This window comes from Dromaius novaehollandiae, chromosome W (genome assembly GCF_036370855.1).
Source record: "Dromaius novaehollandiae isolate bDroNov1 chromosome W, bDroNov1.hap1, whole genome shotgun sequence".
NCBI classification, from domain to species: Eukaryota; Metazoa; Chordata; class Aves; order Casuariiformes; family Dromaiidae; genus Dromaius; species Dromaius novaehollandiae.
Window position 1 is genome coordinate 55,730,779 of NC_088130.1, and position 3,628 is coordinate 55,734,406.

The window sequence follows — 3,628 nt, forward strand, 5'->3', positions numbered from 1 at the left end:
AGCTAGGACTGTAGATGAGGGGAGATATGAAAAACTGATGAACAGCCCCACATCATCTCCCTTGTTTCAGAAGCCTGCACTGGGCTGATGACTATGTCAGACGGGTAGAAACTCAGGGCTGGAGAGCTGCTGCACTATGATGGCAATGCATGAGCGTCCAGTGCTAAAATTTCCCATCTCCCCCCAAATATCCCTGCCTGAAACACAACAGAAGTTAAAGTATGGGAAGTCACCGTTTCACAGCCAGATATTATCAGTCATCATTTGTGAATTTGGAGAGGTTAGCTTATATTGTCATCACATGCCACTGAAGGCAATTTAAAATAATTGGTTTTACCTTGCATTGCAACTGGTTAAGGACATACACACAGTGAACTGCTGTGCCACAGCTGAGGGGCAATAGCTCTTACCTTTCCCTTACTCAATCACTTCTAAATTGTTGAGCACATTTCCCATTTAAATCCCTGTGGCAGTCTGAGCCTGAAAGGACCAGACTAGGGCCTCAAAAACAAGCTTTGGAATAAATAATTATCCAAGTCTGTTCTTGATTCTAGGCATAACTATTTTCAAGACAGGTTTGAGGTCTGTTGATGACCCAGTGTTTGTGTACTGAGGCTGCACCTGTGGACTTCATTTCCCAGAGCTTTATGGCTAGAGATATACTAACATGAACTATAAATTTTAATTCATGATTTTAAATTAGCAAGGATGCTTATTGCTTCAGGTATTCAGTGGACTTTATCTTTAACAGAATTTATAAAAAGAAGTGGTCAGCAAGTCCCAGTCACATGAGAAACTTGGCTGAGAAGTCCAAAGGCTGAAGTACAAATTCTTCCTTCATGTTTCCTTTGACATACTTTGCCTTTTCTCAGTTGACAGCAGTGAAGCTTCACTGAAAACGTACCCTCTAGGCCAGTTTTCCATTAATTTCTATTCCCATATACTTCAAAGTGTGAATTCTCTAAGGACAACCCAAGCAACTGAATAACTATTTAGCTCTTTTCAGCCTTTTTCTACACTGAGACACAAATTTGCAAGTCCTTTAATATTCAGTCACTTATTGTGTGTCTGCAACATCTGTAACAGAGCATTGAGGCTTCCAGGAGCAGACAGTTTACCTTATGGCAAATTCCAAGGCAGTATTTAAAGTTCAAATGAAATTCCAGCATTCAAAGCGGGAGGTTTAAGGAAAAAAAGTCCCAGGTCTGTCAGTGAAAAGTTTAATTATGGACAAGATGACACACACAGCAAAGCCCACAAAGGCAGCAACACCGCTGTGGAAGCACATTCCAATAAAATCTTAAAAGATTACTTTAATAATAAACTATGCATTCTTGAGCAAGCCATCGCAGGATTAGCTACCACATTGCTTTGCTGCAAGCAGATTTTTCACAAACTGTTATTCATATTGCTTTCAGGAGACTCATGTTTCTAAAGTTAAAGTTGATGTCTTCTGAAGGTCTCTGCATTTTGGTGTTTTTATTTCATTCTCCTACCCCAGTTTCCACCCAGACTGGAATCCCAGTGATCCTAGTGACAGACTGTGGTTTCAGCAGAGTTAACATCCGGAAAAGCAATAGAAAAACTCACTGAGGTGAAGCTTTCCAGCTGCAACTGCGAGATAATTTTAGACCTGCTGAAAAATGACTTGTGCTTGTGAAGCACTGAGACTGATACTGTTCTGTACAGTAAGTGGTTAACTTTAAAAAAAAATCCTTGGGTAGGGCACTGAACCTATGCCAGCAATAGTAAGATCAGACACAACAAATCTGAGAAAAAAAATCATCATCCTGGAAAACATAGCACTCTCTCTGCTGTAATCTTTTAATAGTCAGGCTTAAAGTCATAACAGCCACTGTCAATTTGATTCTGCTTTTACTGCAGTGAAATAAAAATGCTTTTACTTTTCATAAAGCATAAAGTATGCTCTTTAATTCTTTCAGTGCAGTACAGAAAAAATAACTGAATTCCTGTGGGGCTTTCTGCCTAGATTCCTCCTACATTTAAAACCCAATCCTATTACATATGTTTAATGTAACATTTCTGCATTTTAGCATTTAGCCCAACATTGTGGGACATCAGGGGAGCTGTTTAGAGTTGAATTACAAAATAGATAGTGCAGTTCTTTAAGGCTTTTACTCTCCAAAAAAGCTGTATTTTTTTCCAGTTAGTTATTAACCATTTATCAGTAATATTTTTTTTGCGTGTAGAATATTAGTGATATCCTGAGTGCTAGTAGATAGTGAAGGGCCTCTTGGTATTTCTATACTAAATGTATTTTCATTGCATCTCCACAGAGCTGTTAAACTGTCCTCTCCTGACAACTGAAAAGCATTTTCAACTTCTTAAAATTTAACGACAAATAGTATAAATCATAGCTGTAACCGTCACCACCACCAGTCCAGGTATTTCAGTGAAAAGTGCCTAGGCTTTTTGTTAGGCTTTGTGTTAGGCAACGCACAAATACTAATCGTGCTTACGCCAGCAATGGGGTGGACTGCTTCGAAATTGCTTTGTTACTACGCCGTGTTTCGACGAGGCACAATCTCATCCTTTATTTTAGGCAGTCTGTTTAACTCACTTCCACAAAGTATGCTGAGCAAGGTATTATTCTTTAAAATACATCCTGCCCCAGAACCAAGAAGGTCCAGCCCTGCTGGTAGGACTTCAGCGCAAGCTATACAGAACAATGATGTGAAGTGCAGTGCAAGCTGTACAAAACCCAAATTGTTAATCATGAATACAACAGTGCTACAAATTATTTGGATCTAATCCTGCAAATACTGGCATGTGCTTAGCCAGCAATCTGTTAATTGCAGCAAATACCTCTATACCTATGTAGCATGTACTTCCTTCTATGTCTGCTAGGCTGGTATGTAAAAATATGTCTCTCATGAAGCCATTTTGGTTAAATTTAGCACTTCTGAAATGAAAGACTGATACAGGCAAATGACTATTAGATTTTGCAACTATCAGCTTTTAGTCACCTCATGAGCAAGGCTCCTACTGCTTCTGCTATTCCAGGCCTGAGCAGTCTGTCACAAAAAAGTGTACCACACCATGTGAAGAGAAGTATCATGTCATTTGGTAGGGTTGGATGGGAATGATCACCAAATTCTTCCATCAGTTTTGAACCCACAACTTTCTCGTAGTAAAATCATTTTGTATTAAGTATTTTCCCCTTACACAAATACTTAACTAATACATCAACTGTATTACAACTGCAGGAAAAAATGTTAGTCTTGTCTCTCTTTTTAAATTAGGTATCGCTGTAGAGAGCAATATCACAGTTTTGAACAGAAATATTTTGGACTGTTATGAGAAAATAAATGTTAGGCTAAGCTTACAGCCTTGAAAAATAAGAAGTTCTGCTACAAGGACAAAAATGTGATTTTTTTATCAGAGGCTCTTTCATACAAGTTGGAAAACAGCTGTACAGCACTGGGAAACAAAACATGATAGATGTTTGAATAAAGATGAGTGGGAAGTACAAAGGTCAGGTCTGGATGCGACCCAGAACCTGAATTGCACTGACCCAATATTTTGGTTCAGCCAGCCACAGATTTGGGGGAGAGGGGGTGGTATTTTGGTTTCGGGGTTTTTGCAAGAAGCAGCTCTGGGTCTGGGC